The sequence below is a fragment of the Poecilia reticulata genome, linkage group LG5, assembly GCF_000633615.1.
Source record: "Poecilia reticulata strain Guanapo linkage group LG5, Guppy_female_1.0+MT, whole genome shotgun sequence".
Lineage (NCBI taxonomy): Eukaryota > Metazoa > Chordata > Actinopteri > Cyprinodontiformes > Poeciliidae > Poecilia > Poecilia reticulata.
Window position 1 is genome coordinate 8,128,285 of NC_024335.1, and position 11,531 is coordinate 8,139,815.

The following is an 11,531-nucleotide window of genomic DNA, read 5'->3' on the forward strand; positions in this document are numbered from 1 at the left end:
TCCGATGCCCCAACCAACCGGGAAAATCAGGGGAACAAGTGCTGTCGCAAAACTGAACATTGTTGCTATAGACAAATCTGAAACTCCGAGGAATGTCTGGATCCTGACTGATGCATAGAGATTCTAGCATTCAAGCCTTAGAACTTCTTTGATCTACTGTGATGAACATAATGTCATCTATGACCTCATCAGTGAGCTCACTGGACTTCTGGTGCAACGCCTTGCTTCTGATCGTTGCTATGGAAATGATCAGATCTGCATGACTCAAGCTGACATAAATATTTCAATAAAACGTTATACTTTTTATTTATTTAACATGAAGAGATTAAAAGATTTGAATATGATTTAATTTTTGCTTTTGTGGTTTTCCATACCTGCTGTGGTATAAATGTTCTGAAACCTTTGATCCACTATTATTTTTAGTTACTATTAATTCATTAGGATTATTCATGTATTAATCATTGCACAGTGCTAGGAACAGTCTGTGACTCATTATATTTATTTGTATTAATTTTCGCAGACAATTTAATGCTGTGACTATTTTACCAAACATAAGAAACAAAAGCAGAAGAGCGATCCAGACTTGCACTTATACTTAATTCTTTTGAGGTCCAGAACCCAGAAGTTCTTGGCTTGCATCATTCAGGAGCCTTGGAAATAAAAAGGCTTCATGATTGTATTTCAAAGGCAGATTTCAAGAACAAGAAACCCAAACTGACCCAAACTCGGGCAAGAGTTTGGGTCTATTGCTATTTCAAGATGACATTTCTCACTGCCAAATTAAAACAGAGATGTTCCTTGATCTGGAGCAAAGAACAAATTAAATCTGAACCCATAGTCTTCTTGACAGCATGTAGATCCTCAAAAGTGAGAAAGAAAAACACTAAATCTACATGCAGCCATTAGTGAGAACCCTGTTAATGACCACATGTAGCAGGGGGAATAATAAATTAGAACCTGAAAGGGTTAGAATGGAAGATGCTGTGGAGTCTAGCATAAACATACATTTCTATCGAGATGGAAGTAATTACCAAGCCCAGTGAAAATGTGGAGATGGGAGTAGCTGAGATTAAATTGAAACAATATTAGGACAAAGATTTCCTGTGAAAATTAACATGGTTGAAGGCAATTTTTTTTTTTTAAAAACTTCACTAAATCTTATTGCAAAGGAATGCAAATAACTTCATATTTTAAGGCCTCCAGAAAAAGCTAAACTCATTAGTTTGCATAAAATGTAACAAATAAAAAACAGAACGACGAAAAATGTGGCATGTAGGATGTGAAAAGTTGGTTTGCTGTCATTATATATGTGCCTGCTGGAAACAGCAAAGAGCATCAAAAGGCTGCAGCTTGAAATACAGTAAATAGTGTTTCTCAGATGCAAGGATGTGGCCAATCCCTGGTCATGCATAAATTAAATATGCCTGAAACGTACATATAATTTTCTAAGTCTCTTTTATCCTATATTGCTCAACTGCAAACCTACAATCATGGCAAATTAGATTTAAAAAAGAATTTTAAAACCTTTCATGGCAAATACTTTCCAAAGCTCAGCTCCCTGGGGAAAGGAGTCAAAAGCTGTTTTGGAGTAGATCTCAGCGTCCTCAAATGTCAGTTCAACGAGTTGCACTGTAATTAATTAAAGGAAATTGAAGTCCTCTGCATCCGGCATGCAAAAGACGAAGACGCTCTACCAGGGATTTGTACCACGGATTTCTTCTCACAAATTTAATAAATTAAAACTGCTCAGGGTCTTGGGATGCGCAGACACGTGAGTGAGCATGTGCAATCAGACACCATGAGCTGTCCAGAGACGCTGGGGGCAGATGAAGGCAGCATCCAGAGAGCAAGCATGGCTAATGGGAAGAATATGGTCCATTACACTCCCCAGAGCTAAAAGGCCTGGTGTAGCCACAGCCCGATCCATTCATAAGGGGACAGAAATGGAAAGGAAAGGTTTTGACGAATCGGCACAAGCTTATCTATCCGTGGCTGCACGTATGCTAGGGAAAAATAAAAATGAACTGGAAGCTAATATCCTGTTGAGTGTGACTGCTGCCTAAATTGGTGTCAGTGTTATGCTAACGTTAAGGAAATGAGAGGAAGAACAGGCACTTCTTGCTGATAGATATTTGAGTCACTCACTGTTAAAAATAGGTCAACATGCCCACATATAGCCCTATATTGAGTAAATTTGAATATTACTGAAAAATTCATTTGGTAACTCAATTCAGTTAGTGAAAAACATTACATAGATCAGATTTATACATTACATGAGAGATGTTTTCAAGCCTTTATATATGTTATCTGAGAAAATTTTCCACTTACGGCAAATGAAAACACAACATTTAAAATTAGAATGTTAAATAAAAAAAAACATGAAAGGCATATTTAATACCCACTTAAAGGTTGTTACTGTTATTATTGTTGCTTATTATTCTAATTTATTTAATACAACTGTAGTGTCTTGTCAAAGTATGCCAATCCTTTGAACATCTCCCCATTATGTTTATATAGCAATGAATCACCAATAATAATAATAATAATAATAATAATAATAATAATAACCATGTGTTGTTTTCAAAATGATGTACAATTAGAAATCACAGAACTGTGTGTGCACATGCAATCCCCCTCTGTCACCCTGAAGTAAAGTTCAAATTTCCTTAATAAGTAAATAGCCTCTGTGTGTGTGTGGCTGGTGCATATCTCCATAGGTCCCTSGGTGAGAAATAGGATAGGTCTTACACTGATCACCAGTCCATCATAGCAATTTGATTTAGCAGGCCTCAGATATTTGTAAGAGATTCGTGAACAAACAGCGTTTTGCAGAGCAAGGAACACAGCAGATGGGTCAGAAAAAAGTATCGAACATCTCAGAGAACATTTTCCAATCCATCATTAGAAAATGGAAAGAGTATGGCACAACTGCAAACCAAGCAGAACATCTAAAGTGATCGTATTAATCAGTGAAGCAGTCAATAGGCTCACAACTGTGAAGGAGCAGCAGAGACCCACAGATCAAGTTAAATAATCTGTAGACTGGACAAATATTAGTCATGCTCTCCACAAATTCAGGGTAGTTCAGAGCAAAAAATGCATAATTGAGAGGAATACATCAGAGGTTTGATTGTAGTTTCTGTCAGCCAAGTAGAGAATACAGCCAGCATGATTCATCAGTTGACACTAATGCTTTGTTTTTTGGGCTACATGCTATGTGTGGCAAAAAGCTAACACTGTACACTGAACACACTATACACAGTGTGTGTAGCAGCATCATGGTGTGGGGATGTTTAGCTGGTCAGATATGAATGGGGGAGCTTGTCAGAAACGAGTTACACACAGCATAGCACTGGAAAAAAAATGTTAGAAGCTGCAGACGTCCACCTTTTAGTAAGACAACAGCCCTGAACATCGAACCAGAGCTACAACTAAACAAGATTAGTTTAGATATGAGCAAATGTATGTGTTAGAATGGCTCAGTTAAGATCAGGGCATAAAGATAATTGAGAATCTGTGACAAGGCTTAGAAATGTCTTTTCCCAAACACTGTCAGAGCAATCTGAATCAGCCAGCGTTATGGTGCAAAGAGAAATGGACAAAATGTTGGTCTCAATATCAATGAAACTGATAAAGACACACTTCAAAAGACATGCAGTTGTAATTACACCAAATGTTGGTGCCATAAAGAATTGATTGAGGAACTGACCAGTCAATACCTGCTGGATGCCACACTTTACATTTTTATTTAAGGACAGATTTTGAGAAAAATGTATTACCTTTCCAATTTACAATTATGTGCTGTGTTGTGTTTCTCTGTTATATAAAGTCTAAATTAAATGCATTGAACTTCATGGTTATAATGTGAAGCAATGAAAAAGTGAGTGGCATTTGAATTTTTGCCAGGTACTGTAGTCAAGGTGATCTAAAGAATAGAGTTGAGATGGGCGTCTGAACTTACAACCTCATTTAAAGTTAGGAGTAGACTCTTTCAAAGTTGTCTGACCCTTTAGTATTCTGGCTCTAAATTGACAGACGCTCCCTCCTTATGCCATAAAAACCTGCGAGAAGCCTTTGCCAAAATTAACAGCATGACAGATGAGACCGAGCTTCCTCTCCAACATCATTCCAAAACTGCTGCTGAGTCATTGGGAAATGAGCAGCAGAATCTGTCCCCAATGAAATAAAGCTTTACACAGGAGGAGCATCCAGGAAGGAGAAGAATAAAAAGGCCAAGAGAGGGGAAGACGAGGAGGTCAGTCCCTGAGAGGAGGGAACTCTGATCATGTCACTGAAAAAGAGAAATGAGATCTCGACCTAACAGTGCAATCCCTTTTATATCCATAACTGGATAGGGTTTGTGCACTACAGTGATAGAATTAGAGCACTTAGGTGAGCACAGATGTAGGAGACCAGGAGAGACCCTTTGAACCTCCATTTATGACTTATTTCTTTACTAGCGTTTGTTTTGCAGACAGTTAAAGACACACCAAGAACGCATCCTTGAGATGAAATTACTTCACTGGGACCATAAATACCATAACGTTTGAGACAGGTAGAAGACATTAAAGCTACGCCTGACATGCACCATCGATAGTTTGTTTCAGCACCAGCTGTTTCCCCTCCTTCTTCCTACCTCGGCGCATAATCAAGAAAAAAGCAGGAAATGACAAGAGAAGACAACAGAAGAGCTGCAGCCCATCAGAAATTATTGTTGTCTTAGAAACAAAGTGGTTGTTAATGAGACATCATGTTTGTACTGAGCTAAAAAAAAAAAACATGTCTATCTTGTGCATTTCCATACCAAACAACACATTCACTCTCACAAAATTCAGCGAAAGGTTTTGAAACCAGTGAAAACAAAGAACTGGACAACCTTATACAAAACACTCAATCCTGTTTTCTTCCTTAATGGATGTATTTCACAGGGATAAATGCAGCAACACTGCAGCAGCTCCAGAAGACTCATATACATGACACTGAAGAAGCAGCTAAGCAAAGAAAATCCAGTAAATTAAAAAAGGAGTGCAGCAGATAAGAGAATCAATAATTCTTTAATGTGCACCATTCAAATGGGTTCCCAAACACGGCTGGATGGATGCTTTTATGTTTAATTTCCCCATCTTTGTCAACGATACCAGAAATAAATCAAAGTTTGATCAATGCAAACAAGATCATGCAGAGGTTAGACTGTTCATCATATACAGTGACTTGCAAAAGTATTAATATCTCTTGAACCCTTCCACAATTTCTCAATTTACAACCACAAACTTCAGTGTATTTCTCCTGCAATTTTATGTGATAGACAAGTATTTGTATTCAGCTTACTATGATAACCCTAAATAAAATGCAATGCAACTAATTGCCATAAACAACATCTCAAACTTTAAACATCTCATGGAATAATTTACGATTTGTGATACAACTGCAAACCTAGCAAATGATGGCTTTCCACTTAAACTAACAGGCTGAAAAAGGAAGAAATTAATCAAAGAACCAACTACGTGGCCTCCAGATAAACTGTTGAAAATACAACTGCTGGCCAAGAATACAGAATACAGATATTTGCAGTTCGCCACAAACCATCTAAGTGAAAATGAAACCATGTGGAAGAAGGATCTCAGGTCAGATGTGACCAAAATTTTAATTCTTAGTCTACATAGAAAATGCTATGTGAGGCATAAACTAACACTGTGCAGGACCTGAAACATGGGTGCAACAAGGTAGTGGCAGCATCATGCTGTTTTCTAGTGCGGGGACTGGGAGGCTGGTCAGAATTGATGGAAAATGGATGCAATCTCCTCTTAGAGTCTGCAGAAGTTTCAACTGGGGCAGAGCTTACCTTCCCAGAAATATAACTGTAAACATGCAATGAGAACTATAAAAAAATTTTTTTAATCAAAACACAACTGTGTTGAAATTGCCCAGTCAAAGCCCAGACCTAAATCAAATTAAGAGTCTGTGCACAAGACTTGGAAATGTCTTCCTCCTTTCAATTTCCACATGTAAAAAACTGGTAGAGACATACCCAAAAACGTTTGTAGCTGTTAGTGCAGTAAGAATGTGGTTCTACAAAGCATTTACTCAAGAGGGCTGAATGAAAATGCATGGTGCATTTTTCTGATATTCATCTATTTATTAAAATGAAATCTCTGGAATAACCAACTATTTAGTGAAAAGCTAATACAAATAGTATGTGATTTGATCTTCAGTGACTTCAGTCAGAATCAAGTCAAGCCTTATAACTGAGGATATCTCAACACTGATAAGAGGGGAATAAACACAAAAAAGCACATTTACCTGTAGTTAGCGAGGCACTTAAAGTTAAAAAATCAATGTGATAACTGCACCTCCCGTTCACAGAAAATACTTATGATAAAGAGGGATAATAATCAGCAATTTGCTCCCACCTCACTCTTAAATGCAGCCTGGGGTTGGAGAACAAATAATCACAAGGGTTTTCAACAACAGCAGGCGAACAAAGTGCATAATTTTTCTCATGTTGGACACGGGGTAATGAAAACGATCCCCTCGAGAACTAGTGAGGCTCTGAAGGCTAGTACAGCTTAAGTACAAAACAATGAACAAGAAATATGACCAATATCAGAGGTATGAAATGAAGTATATTTCATTCAGACGTCTGAGTTATTTCTTATTTTGTTTTAATAGCATGATGAGAACAAAATCCGTTCTTATTGAGCTTAGCATGTGGACAGCTTATGTCTATATGTCATCGTCAAAGCAGAAAAAAACCTCCATATATCTTGCTGCGACCGAAGTCACGGTGATCGTTAATTTATTTATAGAACCGAAAGCTTGATTCATAGTGGCGGCTGTTTTTGCTTGCCAGAAGATTAGGAGGGACAATCTGGCCTTGTGACACTGCATTATTGCAGACAGTGAAATACTAGAGACAGCTGTGTCACTCTTGTGCAGAGCAAACACAAAGGCCATGCCTCGGAGCAGTACACGCTCAGGAATTATTACTGTCACACACACACACGCACACCACAGAAACCTGCAGAGCTCCACAGGTGGCAATATCAGTGATGACGGAAAATTCTTGAGAACAGAAAAGAAGAAGAAACACATCTACATCTTCATGCAGGCAGATGATTTTGATAGACTGAGAATTTCTCTGCTTGCTCGTAGGGACCGTGAGGAACGCTAACATGTTGTGGTCTGCAGCTCTAATGAACCGGAGAGAATAATTAAGAGTCACATAAAGTCCTGAACATGACATTTATCTACCCATCAACAAACAGCAAAAAGACACAAGTGTTAACTAAGACAAACGCTAAAGAAAGAGCAGAGGAGCCGCTGTAAACCCATCAGGTGTTCAGATCTACAGAATATCACACTGAATGATAATGTTACTTCACGTCTGCTGGGTGCAAATAGGCTCAAACCATAAAATCAGTTAGAACCTCGGCAGGATTATGTAACGTACGGCATAAAAAATCTTCACAAATGAAAATAGGAGTTTGAACACTATGTGCTTCAAAGGATCCTCTTAAGTACTGCTCTAAATGAAACAGGGTTTAAAAGAAATCCTAATTTTTGTCATTCTTTTATTTCATTTATTCTTCAATTTTCCTAAAACAGAATTTCATTTCAGGACATGTTCTGCTTCTCTCGTAAGTGGAGCTGCTACCATTACATTCCAAGTTTTATCTTAAACACAGCTTGATATAAAGTGAAAATGACTACTTCATTTCAATTTCTGGATTTAGTAACACTCTTTTTAAAAGAATCAGTTTTCCACATCCCCCTGAGTACCAGTTTTGAATCCAAATATATTATGAACATCTTTAGACTCAGTATTCCGATAAAAAGTCCACAAAATCATGAGTGGATTAAAAAATTGGTTTTATAATATGCCCTGAAAGTTGCAGCACAAACTTGTATAAATTTTGCATAAGTTTACATAAAATTTGGTTTGTAGAATTTGAGGCAAAACATCAATAAAATTTGTGATGAAGTGTGAGTTTTTTTCTGATCTTAAATATAATATTTAACGTAATCATCATTCACAGATCACACATCTCTGAAAGTCTTTATTGACTGGTAACAAAACTGCAATTGCAACATGCTGAAAATAATTTATTAGACACTACCCCTTCATTTTTGAATTTATAGCATGTACTTGTCATGTTGTTTGGTTTTCAGTTTAAGTAATTAAGTGTGGAAATTTTTATTTTCCACACAGTATTTAAATGAAATAATTCACTGTTCATCTTTTAAGAAGCTTAAATCAGAAGCTTAAATTCCTTAGGGTGTAACTATGATGTCACACTGAGAAATATTGCTTAATCACTCTTCAAAATAAGAAAGATGAGAGACCATCCCATAGAGAAATGTCATATCTTCATAAATCTTCAAGTGGTAACAAGAAACTGGCTTCTCACTAGCTCACCCATGCAGTCAGAGCAATATAAAAAATCCAACAACTGGAACTGTGACAAAAAAGAACTGACAAGGACCCAGTTTATCTTGCTTCCATGCACAGAGAGGACAATAGCAAGAGCAGTAAAAAAGAATCTGCACAGTTCAGTGCAGCAAACAGCAGGAAAACTTCCAAAACGACTGTTTATCTCAGGTGAGCAGGGGATAATGTGTCTTGGTGCAAATAAGGTATAAAGTACATATACTCTGTGTCTTCCTTCACTTATATGAGATATTGCATGACATAATTACCAATTTTACCACCTTAATATTAGCATGTCCAGTAGAAACTGCATTGGCACTTGTATCTTAGGTCTTGAGGTTACAGCCAGTCAGCTTCAAGGAAAATAAATGTCACCCCTGGGTTGACTGCTTTACAAACACTAGCCAATAGCATGTCAAGTACAATTGCACCGTTGTATTTCAGCTTCCAAAGCAGGATTTACCTTCAAATAGGTGAATTTTCCTTCAATAATTTTGAGTTACAGACCGCAATAAAATCTGCAAATGCTGAACCATGAATAGGTTCACTGTATCAAGGTTTCAAAAACGTTAAAAAAAAAAAATTCTCATACCATTCTTACAGTATAAGTACTTTAATAAGAAAGTACTGAACTAAGATCTGTTTTTTCTGCCTGATTGCTGTAGAAAGTTTCCTTGCCCCACTTGTTGTTGCACACAGTCAACCTAAAAGAGGGCTGCTTTTCTATTGCCTAATTAAATGACTATTTCCTGTCACAAAAAACAAACGCAGCCATTTGTTTTCACTTTGTATTTACGATGCACTCTATGCATGGTGATGCTTCAAAGAAGTCAAAGGACAACAGTAGACTATTTTTTATCATTTTTAATATCTTGAAGATTTCTCCAGCCTGCCGCTAGAGAGTAGTCAACCCATCAATCACAAGCTCAGGTCGCTGCCTCTGTACACTATCAAGTTCTGAAAGAAAACGTCTTCAACCAATGTGGGCCATTAGGACCGCCCAGAACTGATCTGTTTTCATCAACCTTCACAATGTTTGCATTAACTTGTTTCCTGTTGGCTTGGTGCTATAAATACTCATCAAACTTGACATATTCATTCACAACTTCTTTGTACAAGACAAACACTCCAAATAGGAAAATGCAAGCTCTGAATGGATTTACATGTCTATAACCTCCTATATACAGAGCACATCTTGGAAGTAATTGCATTCAGAAAGATGAAAACTCCACTTGCGTTGCTATGATTACATTCGTCTGAATGGAAGAAAACCGAGTGCCGGTTAGAAGATAAAATGACTTAGAATACATCAGAAATGTCTGCTTGTGTTTCTGGAGGTTATTATTTTTTATTGTTTTGGAGTCTTCTGCTGCCAAACTTACTGACAGGGAACAAAAGCAGATTTGTTTTAGTGACAGCTTGCTGTTGGCTGGCTAATATTATTCTTTATTCTCATATAGACGATGTCAAACTCAGTCAATCAGTCTGACTAATTTCCATAAACTTTCTTTTTTCTTATTCTCTGAAATATACATCTTTAATGTGATTACATATCTGTTCCATATTTCACAAGACTAACTATTAGGGATTAACCTTGATATACTGCTTCTCTTTAACATCTTCAGAGCAGTTCAAACTCAGGTGTCAAAACTGATGTGGGGATTCTTGATTTTGAAATATTAATCTTCTTAATAATATTATGTTTTATGCATAAACAGAGAAATAGTTCAGTCTGCTGGAAACATATAGCTACAACCAAAATAGTCAGTCATGCAGGACCATTTCCCCCACAAACCTGCAGCGCATTTCAGTGTGTGTTGGTATAGATGTGTGCATGAAAACAGGAGAGAGCCGATAGGGATTTTCTGCTGTCCCAGTCATCACTACAAGTCAACCCCTCAGGCTTGAAGGGTTCAGTTTTCTTTCATAATCTCGCTCTCTGTGTGTGTGTATGTGTGTCCATTGTAGTAGAGAGCAGGTGCTCTGCATTCAGTGTGAAATTAATTCATAGATTTGCATATTTGGCCATATCTACACATGTCTATTTCTGCACTCTGACAAATGCATCTATTTCTGCACTATGTGCTTAAATATTAGCCTCAGATCCATTTAGAGGATTCTCACATTTGTCCATGATTCAATTTTTTTTTTCTAAATGTCACCTGGTGTGGGATTATGACCACATTGTTGACCTTAGCCTAAGGTGTACATTAATAAACCTATTAGGGATTGGTTCACTTCCGTTACAGCGCATAATCACTGATAGTAACCACCAGCTTCAATTTGAGTTGCTCCAAAAGCAAAGCCATCTCCATCTCACCTAAACGTCATCAGCAGGCAGCTGGTGCCGTTCATAACCAAAGGAATCAATACCTTTCTGATTAATTATCCAAGAAAGGGCACAAGTGGTGGGGTTTGATATGAGGAATATATTTTTTTCTGTCTGAGGTAAAATACAGTTATTTATCAGTGGTGCCCTGAACAAACGAGGTTTTTGTTGCTTATGTGCATGTTCAGTCAATAGGAGTAGGTCCTCCCCCTGGGTGTGCACAATGTGCACAAAATATTGCCATACCCAACAGGTATGATGCCTGTGACCAACTTATGATTCTCTGCTAAATTGAATTATTATTTTTGAGTGTTTTAAAGAGTCTACACTGTATTTCTACATATTTAGACTGGTTATATCTGATCTTGATTCCTATACACTGACTAGAGATTGTTTTTTTTTAAATGATTTATTTCATTTTTGAAAAGAAGAAAACATAATTCAGAATATTTTCTTGGCATTAAGATCACTAAAGCATCACAGACAAGCATAGAGAGCACGATGCGCAGACTGGTCAAACAAGGACTGAATTACATTACAATGATTATGGATCCTGAAAATCAATCTATCCATTCAGTGTTTCTCAATGCCAGTCCTCAGGGACCGCTGCCCTGCATGTTTTAGATGTGTCTTTGTTCCAGAACACCTGATTCTAATGATTACATGACCTCCTCTGCATGCCATCAAGTGCTGCAGAATCCAAAAGCATGCAGGGCAATGGTCCCTGAGGACCAGGATTGATAAACACTGATCCAGTGTTTATCAATGTTTTAG

The 11,531-nt window shown here is 37.4% G+C and overlaps 1 protein-coding gene across 3 annotated transcripts in view; it reads right to left on the bottom strand.

The window, feature by feature from the left end:
* The window catches only part of kif5ab (kinesin family member 5A, b), an 88,338-nt gene that overhangs the window by 75,482 nt on the left and 1,325 nt on the right, over window positions 1–11,531 (bottom strand). The gene's annotated exons all lie outside the window — the stretch shown is intronic.